The sequence below is a fragment of the Athene cunicularia genome (assembly GCF_003259725.1).
Source record: "Athene cunicularia isolate RWA chromosome 1 unlocalized genomic scaffold, athCun1 chr1_part1, whole genome shotgun sequence".
NCBI lineage: Eukaryota > Metazoa > Chordata > Aves > Strigiformes > Strigidae > Athene > Athene cunicularia.
The window spans coordinates 31,034,380-31,047,616 of record NW_020799091.1 but is presented as its reverse complement, the minus strand read 5'-3'; the positions used below and the strand labels follow the sequence as shown (position 1 = coordinate 31,047,616).

The window sequence follows — 13,237 nt, the reverse complement described above, 5'->3', positions numbered from 1 at the left end:
TATTCTTGGGAGTCAATCTTCTTACAGCTCCCTTAAGATGCAACATCTAATAGATTTCAGGGTGAAAAAGGAGCCTCCCATACAGATTTCAGTTTCAGTCTAATAAAACAGCTTCAGTAAAATATATTAACCTGCACACCATCATTGACAAAATTACAGTCACACACTGTGCACAATGGAGTGTGCTGTGTGAAAGCACAATAAAATATTTTCTTTAACCTGCTATTTTTTTCCATTGGGGACATCAGTGTTTCAAGTCAGGGCACAGTGCTTTAAAAGAAATAGGTGGGAAGTGGAACCAGTCCACTCAGTCCCACATCCCTACCCGCTAGCAGATTCCTGCCACCCACTGCAGTGAGGGAATTCACCCATCACTGTTACAGAGAGAGGAACCTATAATGGACAGCAGCATAATCAATGACAGCAAATGGTTCTGGGACTATCCTGACAGTAAACTAGAAAGTGAAATTCTTTCTTTGATTAGCTTCTTGGCAAGCTAGCATAAACCCATGTTCCTTGATGAAAAGAGAAAAATGAGAAGGTTTGTAAGAATGCAGACCTTTTACTACTCGAAGAAAGCTAATTTCTAATGGCTGAAAATGCCCTCTTTCCCTGACCTGTGGGAAAATGCAAGAAAGGGCTGTTCTATAGTCTGTCTCAAAAGTAGCATCCAAGATACAAAGACACCCAGCCTGAAATATTTCTGTGAAAGTACAAAGTATTGAGCAACTTTACTGTGGCAGGCACTTCTGAAGGGAAAGTGTCCTCACGTGCCCCGACACAGGCAGAAGAGGCACACAACACAACCACTGCTTTTGGTTTGACAATGCGAAGCCTGTATGATACTTTGCTTCATCTCTACAGAGGGTGTGAGATATGCAGAAACATGCTGCCATCACTGCAGTCTAGAGGTTGGAACAGGAACTCCACAAGGAAGTTTTGGTGGTTGGTTTTTTTTTTAAAAAAAAGAAAGGCAGAAACATTAAGCTGCACTATTTCCTCCCAGTGAAACACTGGGTAAGCAGTTGAATGCAACAGATGCAGCAAATCTCTAACCCTTCCCTTTTTTAACTACAGTAATAACTACTGGGAAAACCCTGTTCAAGTAATCACAAAGAATGTAAAAAGGGATTCCAGTGAGTTGAACATAGATCATATTTTTCACAGTAAGATCTATGAGGGCAACATGGGTAAGTTCAGCATGCCCATGACATTCAGTTGTCCTGAAATAACATCAAGCACCACCACATCTGAAGATTATACCTCATTCCTGCATAAAAGTACAAATCATTTAGAACTAGACATGAGTAACATCCAGTCTCAGAAATCACAAGTGAGTAAAAATAAAACCACAGAAGAAACACGAGGACCATCATGTCCTACTTGTAACAGACACCCATTGTAACAGGGGCCAGCTGTAATTCACAGGTGTTTGCTCAAATTATTTGAAGCATTACCAAGAAGAAAGGCCAATGTTCCCTATTGTCTCAGAAGCAAATATGAAAGCTGGAGCTGTGAAGAGGAGCAGGATCAAACAACTTGAGAGGAGTCTAGGAAGCCTTTCTAGCCAGTCAGTCATGCTTCCTGCTAATAGTGGAGAACAGGCACCAAGATGTCATTCTCTGAAAAGTCAGAAATAATAAGGAATATCTTATCAAGGTAAGTACTATTAGCAGACAGGCTAGTGACAGAATTAGTTCACCACAGTGATGATAAAACTATATTAGGAAAGCAGAACAATGTTAAGAAAAGGTAGCTAAGAATAACCTGCCCAATGCACACTCCTCCAAGCCCTTCTCATCTCCAGTATGACGATGCTTGAAAGTTACGTGTCCCAACAGACAACCCTGTACTCTGTCTGCTAGAATCAAAATCAAGCATTGTATGCTGTGGCCTGTAGTCTGCAAGGATGGTGTTGTCTTTATGAATGATGAGGATAGCTGCATTTTGTTCCAGTTACTGCGAATTAGGAGTAGAACCCTGTGCCTGGCAAGCTTTCAGCACAGGCTGCAGCTGGGAAAAGTCTAGGTACAGTGCTTGGGCTGTAGTATTGAAAGAATATACTACTCAGAAGGACAAACTGAGTCTTGCCTAGTTATCTGATCTTGCTTTTTCCACGAGGACCACATAGGATCTGTTCCACAGAGACACATGCACACCACTCAATACCTTCTTAATACTACTAACAAGAGACCAAGACTGATGTCCCAAATGTTTTGGGGGAAGGCAGCTGACATCCCCAAAATCAAGGGTCTGGCAACAGCAAGACATTTACACTGACCTCTCAGACTGGGACCTTCTGGCATCTATCAGCAAACAGCAGAATCCACCAACTGCTGGATTAAAAATAAAACAGGTGATAGTGCAAACACATAAGCAGTGGCCAGTGTCCTTTCAGGCCCTTTAGTAACACTATGACTTCATATTGCTGCTCTTTATTTTTTTTAACCTCTGTAAATGCTTCTATGCAGTCTCACAAAACCTTCCCTAAATTTACCAAATTCTGTCTTCAAGTTATTTTGGTTTTCTACTCAACTAGTGCATTTGGAGTTTATTCCAGTACTTCACCTCTTGGGATGTTTGAAAAATTTCTTTTAATTTTAAGTCTAAATTAATTCTGGATTAATTAATAAAAATATTATCCTGTGTTGATATTATCCTTCATTTTCAACAGCTCTCCTCCCTCCCTGGTGTTTGCCCTCCAAAGATATTTAGAACAAAGGTTTTTTTCCTAAATATTATATACAAATTATAGGGAATAAAGGCTTAGTGTATTTTGTCAGAAAGTCTGACAGAAGGTAACCATCCACTGAGAAAATATATTTAACTTATTTTTTTGTTAATGAACAAAAGGCAGACACTTGATTTCTTTTCCTAGTTACTCCAGTATAAACCAGAAATTATTATACCTGCATAGAGAGCAAACTATAACTTCTGGCTAGCCAAGAGGCAAGAATTGCATCTGAGCAGGCTTCTGCCTAGGGCTGCAGTGAGGACCGTGAGCACTCAGCTGTCAGTGGAGAATAAATACCTAATAGAGGAGGGGAGAGCAGTAGGCATTTGTCATGTAAGTCATCTTTTTAGAGGCCTTGGAAAGGGAAAGATATTGACCATAGACTTCCTCTAGCCCAAACAGACTTGAAAACCAATGAATCCAGCACCTAGGCCTCCTACTCTCTAGGTAAATGCTGTATTTGCTTCACTTCAGATCAGACATTAGGAAAAGGTTCTTCACTGAGAGGGTGGTCGCCAACTGGAACAGGCTCCCCAAGGAAGTGATCACAGCACCAAGCCTGTCAGAGTTCAAGGAGTGTCTGGGTGACACTCTTAGTCACATGGTTTAGTTTCAGGTAGTCCTGCGAGGAGCAGGGAGTTGGACTCCATGATCCTTATGGGTCTCTTCCAACTTGAAAGATTCTGTGATTCTATGTCTATGCAAAAGACAATTTTATCTACACACACACCCCTGCTTTGCAATGTAGTTATCACACTTTTGTGTGGAATTCAATGCCACTCAGATGTTTTAGGAATGGTCTCAGGACACACAATGCATCAAGCTTCTCTGAGTCCCAAAGCACCCCACTGCTGTCTCCAAGCTGTGGTGGCATTGCCATGGACAGCACCAAGACTTCTCACTTCTTGAAACATGGCATCTGAACAGCCACAGACCCTATATTTAAATACCCAAGGAAGACTGAGGTCCAGGACAGAGTGACTGATCAATGTAAATCAGATGGCTCTCAAGCATGGCTGTTCTGTATTGATCTCCAAGACTTCAGCACCTAGGCATGATTTGTCTCACTAACTGAAGATGTCAATATCTAAGCTCATCACCTTGGGCTACCCTTAATTGAGAGAGAGAAATAGGTACCTCTAGGGCTCAATTCCTCTCGTCCTAATGTGTATATCTAAAATAGCTTAGATGAATTGCATTCACCTATAGGGTCCAATGATCATAAAAGGAATCTAGGGAGAGTAGCTTTGTTGTAGGTACACTGTAGATAACTCAAGGTATTTGAGACAAATCTTACTGCTGAAGTCTGCCTCAGGAGACCTGGTATTCAGACAGATCTGAAGTCACAAACAGGGGTTCAAAGGATGGGTTTTCAATGACACCATGATCTAATCTGTAAGTCTTTATTCAGTCCAGCCTTTTCTTCTTGAATTTTAAATAGAAAAATCTGAGATTTGGCTCACTGATAGCAGCAGTAAAAGTCATCATTAATCTAAGAAGACTGATTTATGAGAAAATATTAAAATAACTAAATATGTATAGCTTGACTAAAGCCACTATTAAAAGAGAAATATGATAATTATCTACAAGCTCTGGAAGAATACACACACTAAAGATTTTTTTTAATAGGGATTTTCAGGAAACTATAGCTAAGAGTAATGTGATTATACTATGCAAAGTAAAATTTAGGCTGACAGGGAAAAATTCCTAATAATGAAGTGTATTCTATTGTAGAATAATCTTCCAAAGGAAATTGGCTGAAGTCCAATCACATCTAAAGCCAACTGGACAAAGATCCACAGAGAACAATCCTGCATTAGCTGCAAGATGGACTAGATGACTCAACAGCACTTTTTCATTTTTAAATTCCTATCATTCCACTGTATAAAATAATCCAATAAGCCAAAGGGAAGAGGGAAATAGGCTTAGCAACAACCACACAACTGTCTCTTCTTCGAGGTCTGCACACTGCAATCAGTGTGTCTTGCACTGATTGTACTAAGGGAGGAAACATCTGTATGTGGTCAGAGTTCTGTATTGTTGGTGCTACAAAGTCATATCCCTGTTGTCCCCTTCTCCCCCTTGCTTCACTCCTTAATAAAATAAAATTATCAGAAGAATCGACCCTGTGTTGTAAATGTATCAATCATGATTTTTGCTGCACCAGCTATTCATAATTGGTTTGAGCTTTCTTGATCTCGGATGCCAATTGGTGTTAAACAAAACACACCAAAAAAATAGCCTGTAGGCACATATTTCCACTGAAATAATCTTGCCACATTTTGATCTACAACAAGTAGGGTAACAATGTTTTTCCTGAAGTTATAATACTCATTTTTAAAGCTGTGCAATAGTTTACTCTTTAGTTTTGAAGAGGCTTTTACATTTTATAGCTAAAATAACTTGCTGAAACTCAGTGTTAATATGCTGTCTGTTTTCTGTTACACTTAAGCCACAAATGACAGAAGTCTTCTTAAAGAATGACTATTCAATTTAGTTGTGGATTTGGTTTCCCTCTCCAGAGAATATTAGATGGTTTTAACAATATATACTTATTAAAAAATACATTTTTTGAAGAAAGTCCTTTCAAGTGTAACATTAGCCTTCTACAACACATTGCACATCCACTTTTCCCACAACAGTCACACTCTAATGCTGACAAAACCCCTTCTACACACTTCATGGAGAGGTCTGAGATTTCAAATAATATATTTAGGATGTATAGCAGGGGACAACTTTTCTAAAAAAGATTTTCAAAGAACATCATCATCTGAAAACTAGATCTGCATGCTATCAAGGTTCTTTGGTTGTGGTTTTTTTTTTTGGTTTGTTTTGGTTTTTATTATGGTTTGGGGTTTTTTTCAAGAGCTCCATTAAGCATATAACAGCAGACAAGATTTCTGTTTTTCAAAAGAAGGAATATTAATGGACATCTATGTCTGCATAACAAAGCAATGATCAATAGCTCACAGCTTACACCACTGATTCTGAATTATTCACATAATTTCTTCCTGATTTCTTCCCCTTCTCCACTGAATTTTCCAAATCAGAACCCAAACTACTATTTTCCAACATTCTTTCCCTTAGCAAAGGAGATAAAAGAAAGCAAATATTAGAATTTTACCACGTGCAATCCTTCTAAATGCTTATACATTTGAGATCTTTCCTCCTCTCTTAAGACGAGACATAAAACATGAATTACCCTTTAACTGATACAGCTGCTAATTCCCGCTCCTGGCGATAGAGTCAAGGCAATAAAGTGGCAGCTGTGTCCCTGCAGCCTATCTGCACCTGAAAACGAGGTTGCCTTAGCAGAAGCAACCCACTGCTTTTAATTGGTCTGAACATATGTCGAGAGAAAAATTGACTGCCGCATTACAGTTCAAAGGGGTTGGACATACACTGCTGCAGGACGGTGCTCAGAGTGGCCTGAGATGCTGTAAAAGATAGAAGATAACCAGCAGGAAGGCACTGGGGATCAAGAAGCGGGTCTATGGATGGCAGGAGTGTGGGTACATGACAGGGGCAACAGGCAGGGGAGCAGATGGGTAAGGGGTGCACATGAAGCAACATTTTATCATCTCCAAAATGACCATGAGGCAGAAGACACTACCTACCAGAAAGCCCTAAAGGTGTGAGGAACTCCTTTTATTCTGCATTTTTCTAGGCAACCTAGGCAGATCTCTGTATGAAACCCAGCAACAAAGTCTCTGTGCTGCCCTTGGGCTTCTTTTCAGCTTGATGTATAAGCAAAGAAAAACTGAAAACCAAATACCAAGACAAGGGTATGGTGAGACAGAGGAATGGGAAAGGTGATTAAAGCATTTTCCAAGTCCCATACAGAGGGGCAGATCAAGGAAGAAGTGGAAAGAATATTTTTAAATCATTTTTAGGAAATTAGCACTAGGAAATTGGTTGTATTATACTTAATGCAGATGACTCTTTCTAATGATGATACTGTAACCAAAAGCTAACCTTGCTACAATTTTTCACTGATACATAATGTTGAAATAAATATGAAAAGAAAAAACTGAGAAGAAATACTGTATTTCCATTTTAACTAAATTGGTGAGAATCAACCATTGAAAACTAATCACATGTAAGGATTACAAAAAACTCAGTTTGAAGGATGGCTTTTTCCAGCAGTTAGAACTGTCAATACAGCAAAGATACTATGACATGAAAATACCTTCACAGCTTTACAGCAGAGTAATTACTTGATTTCTTTGCCCAGTTTTGCTTTGCTCTATTAGAAGATGTGTGGCCAGGCAGTGACCATGAAGGCTACATAATTTCCCACTGCAGGTTTCTGCACTTATGTGGAAATATCTGGAGAGATGGATGATTTAACAATTGAGTATGTTCAAATACAGGGAGTTTCTCGAGGATGGGCAGGAAAGGGGGAGACGGCCATTCCTGCAGAAATGTGTGGGGAGCAAAGTTGCAGCCAGGCTCCAGAGGCGGCAGAAAGAAAGGATCTTTGCTCATGGATGTCTTCCAGCAAGGCTTTCATAGCATCTGTGGTTAAACTTGAGAGCTGCAGGCTGGAAAGAAAGACCAAGGGGAAGACTATTCCAAGGAGACCAGCTGCAGAGGGCCAGACCTGTTTTCAGTCATTTTATTTCAGGCTGTCTTTCACAGCAGGTCACAGTTTTCTCTATTAAGAGTAATTTGGCTCTAGTTTAGTATCATGCACTGTAACACTTAGCATTAGGTATCAGAAGTTTTGGGGGTCATTCATTCAGTGTGCTCACTTTTAGGAAGCCAAAACTGCCTGATATGAAGTCCTGCAGCAAAATCGGATTATTCTTGAACAGATAACAGAAGATTGAAAGAAACGGAAAAAAATAAGACACTTCTGTTCAACTGAACTGAATAACTTGAAACCTAGGAAAAGCATTTTGGGGCTTGGAATTTTGTACATTAGCATTTAATCGTCCTATTTCAGCAAGGACTCCAGGGGACCAGATGGTGAAATAGGAAGGAATAAGGAGGACAGTGAGAAGAAGTGTGGAGCTGTGGTCCTTGTTTTAGGGTAAGCAAAAGGAAACCATCTCAGCTGGAGAAAGCAGAGAAGGCTCTGAATTAAAGGTGCACTTTTCAACATCAAATTATTTCCCACCCCCTCACATGCACAGTGAAAGATGTCGTGGGAAATTAAAATGCATGAAGACTGGGAAAAAAGCTTTCCTTATTCTTAATATCTTTTAATTTAGGGGTCTGAGTCTTGACTTTTAAGCTTATATTGCTATCAGTGTTGTTTTGCTTGAGATGCGCATTTTAAGCTACTCTCCTGAGGACTCTTACAAGGTTTTGCTTGGACAGTTTTGAGTTTTGGGATCAGGGGGACAAAATGGAGTATAAGGGATAATCACCTTTAGAAAGTATTCAGATATTTCTGCAGTGTGTCCCAAGAGCTTTTAAGGACTAAGACTTTTTGTGTCTAGTGGGTGACACACTCAGGTACTTGCAAAGACAAAATGCTCCTGGGCTCCCCCTCCACTGCATAACACTACACTGAGCAAATATAACAATTACAGGTCTTTTTAAAACTATAAACACTTACAAAAAAATATCAAAATTTGCTTGGCATTCTGAACTAGAAGAAAAGAAACTAATTCATTAAGGTGAGATTCTCATAATGACATACAAAAAAAAAAATCCAGCAAATTTACAGGCATTAATTGTTGCCACAATGTTGAAGTGTCTGAGTACAATTGCATTACCCAATTAAGCCACAAATCGTCAAATATATTCATGCAGTGCAGGCATATAATATTTTAAAATAATCCAAATCAGTTAGATAATACCCTTGTTCTGCACATGAAGTCATTTGACATTTAAAAGAAAAAAAATATTTCCCGTTTTCCTTGAGATCTCAGGTGGATTGGATTCTTCATCTTAAGCCTCCCTAAAACACAGAGGAAAAATACTGAAAGCATTGTACAGATTTTGTAATTTTCAGGATTTAGAGGCATGTATCTCACACCTTCACCAAGAACAAAGGCCTAGGTTCTTTAACCACCATCCCCACTGCAATCTTAAAAGATCATGTTACAGTCCTCTAGCATTAGATTCTTCTATGGGTTCAGGTAAAGGGAAATCAGTTGTCCACAAACTGTAAAATTTAAAATATGTGTAACTAATCATAAATAAGGAAGACTAAAGTGTCCCATCTTTTAGGACAAAAAGACATACTCTGGCACACCAGCTTGGATTTACTTCTCAAGCATAGGATCATGAGGTCTGCTGGTTGCACAGCATTTTCACATGACTGAAAGAAATTTTCTAGCCACTAATAACATCTGTTTAATTTTTAATGGAGCTATTCTGAAGAAAAATAACTAACATATGGTTGACTTCTCATATATTAGAGAAAACAATAACAGTGACTAAATCAGTATCTTCTGTGGCATGGCATAATTTCAGCTGTCTTGGTCATGATGAGTTGTGCAGCTGAGTCATCTCACAGACATGTATCACATGATGAGAACCAACACAAATCATTTTCAGCGTCAAGGATTAGATTTTACCTAAAACAGAGGACAGAGGACCCTATTACAAAGGACTACCTAGAAAGCAGCAGCCAGCCAGCCATTATCTCAGAGTCACAGAATATCCCTGACAGGTGGTTAATTGATAATACTGTATCACGAGGCAATCTCTATGGTGTCAGCTTGATTGCTAGGCTTCAAGTGAGGGTACGTAATCTTGGCTTTTCACAGTCCTTGAGTTCAAGGTGTCATTCTGAACCATGGTTTACAAGCCCCACATCCCTGCAGAGTTAAATTCTTATAAGAAATTTGTATCTGCTACAAAAGGGGCTCAAAGCAATCTCAAACTGTGGTGATGCAATAAGAACCTTCTGGGATGCTATGTCCTACCAATTATGGCCACCAACACACTAGTAGATGTCAAAAAGAAATCAGGACACTGATTTTACCCGAGAAACTCTTGCCAGGACCTGCTAGATGATGTTTAGAGATGTTTCCTGAAATAAACAAAATAGAAAAATGATTAATGGCATCGAGTCTGGCAGGTGGGTTCTTATCCTGGCAGACACTCAGCAGACTGTGGGTTTGACTTAGTCACAAAAGGAGGATGTGGAGAAGATGGATCAGACAACAAAAAAAGTCTGCAAAACACATGCCTCCACTTGGGATCTTATTTATTAACAGAGCCATTCAAGCTTATTCTTAGAACAAGAACTAAAATAAACAGAACAATCCTAGCTGTCAAGAGTACCACCAACTAATCACAAGGATTCTCCCATTTAAAGAAAAACAGAGAGGCATCTAAACTACCATCCACCTCTTGTCCGGGTTTCCCCTATATTCAGTGTAGCAAAGCAAGGAGCTTATGGACTCCTAACTGAGATGGCTGGTTAAGGACTTAGGGGTGGATGGAGTAAATCCAAGCTGTTGCTGTATCACATTTCCATACAGTGTGGGGAGAGACAGGTAATGCCAAAATGCAACGCAAAACATAGCTGGGCTGAATCAATTTCTGAAGTTGCCTCTCGGCTGCATGGGAAGAACAGGCACCTAGCTAACATCTGTAGGATCAGATCTGGATTCATCCCACCTCCACCTGGCACAGCAGACTACAAAAATTTAGCATGCCAAAGGATTAATCTACCCATCATTTAACTTAGATGCCCATAAAATGATTGCTGGGGTTAAGAAAATATGAGTGGCGTGGTAGACAAACTCCTGCTTCCATCAGTCAGCTTTTCATTAACATCATTCATCCTGTCCTCTTTATTCCGAAAAAAATCTGTATTCACTCTTTACCATTAAAATACTTCTTACATAATAAATACCACAGCACAATGAATCCTTCAGTGTCCCTTTTTTCATGTTGGGAAACTGTCTCTGCACTGCTTCATGATGACTTTTCAGAACTCAGCACACACATTAACTGTAATATTTCTTCCCTGTGTTAGCACATGCAAAGATTGTCTTTTCCATTTTGTTGTTGGTAAGGAAAGGCATTGACATCCAAGATCTTCAGCTCTACCTGCTGGACTGTGAATTTTTGCATAGATGAAAGCTCCTCCTAGGATTGTCCTAGTTAAGAGAAGCCTAACTTAGACCTTTCTCCAAAATGAATGAGGTGTGAATGGTGGATTGTTTTGGTTTTGTTTATGGTTTTTGTTTCTTTGCTCTCCTGTTTGGTTCCCAAAAGGATTTTCAGGTATCATTTAGGGAAAGAAAAAAAAAAAGATCAGAAAAAGCTTTTGGCCATAGAAACAGTGAATAAAAATAAAATAACCTTGAACTGTTTTCTTCTAGAAATTCTGCCACATCCAGGAAATGTGATCCTCCCTTCTCCTCCCAGAAAATGGGTGAAGTTCAGAAATAAAATTCAAGCTGGGACCCATCTCTAATTTTCATTCATCCATTCTCAAACAATTTTTCTTTACACTGAATGAAACACTAAAAATCTCTGTGTCTATGTGAAGGCAACGATCTGTAAGCAAAAGGACATTATCTGAGTGTAACAAAATAAAGGCAACAGAAATATCTGCTCCTGTAGTAATTACTGTCTGCTCTAACAATGTAGTCTTGAGCTGTCAAAACTTGAGACCTGAAATAACCCCCTCCATGTTTTCTTCAAGGCTTTCCTGTGTCCAACCACTTCTCTTCTGAATTGCCTTCATAAATTCTGATTCCTCCAGATCATTGTTACTGACTTTCAGGAAAAATATGCCAGAGAGACAGATTTTCATATGCAACTCCAAGACAATTCCTTATCCTGCATTATTATCTCCTCTACTGCAAGAATGCTGTTTCTCCTGGGAAGAATTTTATTTCCTTACTTATCAACACCTTCCTCCACATGTCAGCATGTTTCCTCTCACCCTCTTTCAGTCACATTGTGCAAAAACCCTAGAAAAGGTGAAGTGTTGTATGTGTTAATGAAAGGCTGATTAGGAATTGACTGCTAATGGCATAGATCCTGCATCCCATATTGCCGTGGGATTTTCTACCAACTATCAAGCCAAAACACGTGTGCACAGGTAGCAAATATACCACGGAGAGGCACTTGTGCACCTTGCTATTAGCCTAAAACAGATTTTCCAGCATCTGAGCAGTGACCCGTTAATAGCTTACATAATGAAAAACAGCACTGAAATGAGTCAGTGTGCTTGGCAAATTCAGATCATTAACCATGAGAAGGCGCTTCAAGTGGATCAAGGGAGAAACACATACCCCAGAGAACATTAAATAGAGAAGTCTTATTAGTAACGAGTAAACAGGTGCAACGTTCCTTTAAAAATTGTGGGATGGACCCTAGCATTTTCCCTAGAAAACTTCTCTCTGAAAGACTAAGTCCCACCTTTCACAACAGAATACAAGCTGGACTCTTGACATCCCTTCCCAGGTATCTACTTGCCGAAAGGGAACTTCATAAGAAATAAGTAGGAAGAAAATGCACGTGGCTCCTACAACTGCAGACTCACCACTGTGCAAACACAGCAGGAGCAGGTAGAAATTAAGAGCAATCCAGATACAGATCCATACTGTACATGATGTGATAAGGAAAGACTGGGGCCCTCTGTGAGGGACTCCAACAGTCATCAAGGCAATTGGGCTTCACTAGGTGGTAGCTACAGTGCTTTTCTGTAGACAACTGGACCAAAAGTAAAACAGAAAAATGAGTTTTTCACACACACACACACACACACACACACACACAAAATCCTGAAGATTCAGATAAATCATTCCAGTTAACAGTGTCACCAGGAAGAAACATAGAACCAAAATTCAGAAAAGTCTGCACGGTGGCTGCAACTGTTTCTCTTGAGCGGTTTCTCCATTACTGGTGACAACTCACAGCCAATACATGCACATGGGGTGCGAGTCGGCTATTGCAATGGTGGCCTGGTACCAGTCTGAAATATTCAGGCAGTTACACCACAGTTTTCAAAATCCTGGTCTAAATATTTTGACCATTTTAACAAGATATTTCAAACACTTTTTTTTTAATTGATTTTTTTAAAGGGTGAAGAAACACAAATCAAAAATTAAGGTTTCCACTGCCACAAACCAGTATTTATTACATTCCTCATGAAAATGCTAATCAGTGTAGATTTCATGTTAACCAAAAATGGGTTTGCTTTTTTAAAGCATGGCTTAACAAGTTTTTTGAAAAGTTAATTGCTTGCATTGTGGTATAAAGGATCAGAGCACATGAAAGGTGTATTTTGTCCAATGTGAAACAGGTTAAATCCTAAGGGTTCCAGAGGTACAGTCTCCAGAATATACTGAAGCTGCTTGAAGAATACATGTGTTTCATACTTTCAGCAATACTGCACTTCTGTCCAGGATTCTCAGCCCTAGGCTTTATCCTAGAGATATGACATATACGTAGCAGTTACCCATATTTCATTTTTATGAAATTGGAGTGACTCCTTTGATGTAAAATATGTAATTTCTTCTCATAAAAGGCCAATACAAGGGCCGTTTGACAGGACAGAATGTTGCACTAATGTTTGAG

The 13,237-nt window shown here is 39.4% G+C and overlaps 1 protein-coding gene across 3 annotated transcripts in view; it reads right to left on the bottom strand.

The window, feature by feature from the left end:
• ENOX1 (ecto-NOX disulfide-thiol exchanger 1) overlaps positions 1-13,237 on the bottom strand; it is a 381,250-nt gene that overhangs the window by 305,179 nt on the left and 62,834 nt on the right. For 2 of the 3 annotated variants that reach the window (XM_026853203.1, XM_026853269.1), the window contains exon 1: positions 6,352-6,370. The exons of the other annotated variant lie outside the window; for it this stretch is intronic. The gene's annotated coding sequence lies outside the window, so the exon portion shown is untranslated. Of the gene's footprint in view, positions 1-6,351; positions 6,371-13,237 lie in introns of those variants that run through there. 3 annotated transcript variants of the gene reach the window in all.